This window comes from Cebus imitator, unplaced genomic scaffold, assembly GCF_001604975.1.
Source record: "Cebus imitator isolate Cc_AM_T3 unplaced genomic scaffold, Cebus_imitator-1.0 Scaffold166, whole genome shotgun sequence".
In the NCBI taxonomy this organism is placed as follows: Eukaryota; Metazoa; Chordata; class Mammalia; order Primates; family Cebidae; genus Cebus; species Cebus imitator.
Genome location: NW_016107481.1, coordinates 974,928 through 976,411, shown reverse-complemented (window position 1 = coordinate 976,411; position 1,484 = coordinate 974,928).

The following is a 1,484-nucleotide window of genomic DNA, read 5'->3' as shown; positions in this document are numbered from 1 at the left end:
TTCACCATGTTGACCAGGATGGTCTCGATCTCTTGACCTTGTGATCCACCCGCCTCGGCCTCCCAAAGTGCTGGGATTATAGGCTTGAGCCACCGCGCCCGGCCCAAAAAAAAAATTTTTTTTTTTAAGTCATGGTGGTGTGCACCAGTAGTCCCAGCTACTCAGGAGGCTGAGGTGGGAGGATTGCTTGAGCCCAATCAAGTTGAACACAGTGAGCTGTAACAATGCCCCTGCCCTCCACAATGGGCAACAGAGAGAGACCCTGTCTCTTAAAAAAAAAAAAAAAAAATGTAATCTATGCCCATTTTAAAAAATATTAGAAAACAAAAAATAAAATGTGGGGAAATCACCTGTGATAGCATCACTCAAAGATACTTACTTTTAAACAGCTTGATTTCTTTCTCTTATCTGTCTTACTCTTTCAATATAATTATGATCAGAACGTATTATAACGTATCTTGTTTTATCATTAATTTTAAATTTGGGTCCTGTGTTGTAGTCTAACCTTTAAATACCACATAATTTATGTTAATCCTTGAATATGACAAAAGCCAATCACCGTCTGTGATATTTCAAATGACAGACTAGAATCATTTTTCATCCCCACTGCAGAAGATAGCTATCATATTTGTTTCAACAATGGGAACTTCTTTTCTGATTTTGAGGGCCAGCCATATTCAATTATAGATCTTTCATCAGTAGCCCATACCTTTACTCCAGCCTTGGCTTTTCTTATCACAAATTGTTGAATAATACCTTTAATAGTTTAGACAACAACTGTAATAATAAATAAATTTTACAGAATTGATATCTCATACTGAATGATTCTTAGATTAGGCCAAAAGTCAAGGTGAATAAAGAGTTCATATAATCTAATAAATTATTGATTTATTTCTTGTTAAAATTTTAGATAAAAAGAAAAAAAGTACGTAGAATTCTCCACATTAAAAATTTATCATATGCCCCTCTGGTCTTGTTTTTCTGTTTGTAGATTTAAAAAACAAAAGAACTTGCTCTGCAGAAATTGTCCCTTTATTCTTTTAGCAGTAGATCCATCAGCATTTTCATGCCACTAAATATTCATCTTAAATATACTTAAATTTTTTACAGTTTTCTATTATCCTGTACATTTACTCCTCCATTGTTGCTCATTTTATATTGGCTCCAGGATTGGACATCATAAAGAATGCTTTTGTCAGCCAGCTCGGTGGCTCACGCCTGTAATCCCACCACTTTGGGAGGCTGAGGTGGGTAGGTCACCTGAGGTCAGGAGTTCAAGACCAGCCTGACCAATATGATGAAACCCCATCTCTACTAAAAATACAAAAATTAACTGGGCATGGTGGTGGCCACCTGTGACCCCAGCTACTCGGGAGGCTGAGTCAGCAGAATCTCTTGAACCTGAAAGGTGGAGGTTGCAGTGAGCTGAGGTCATGCCGTTGCACTCCAGCCTGGGCAACAGAGTGAGACTCAGTCTCAAAAAA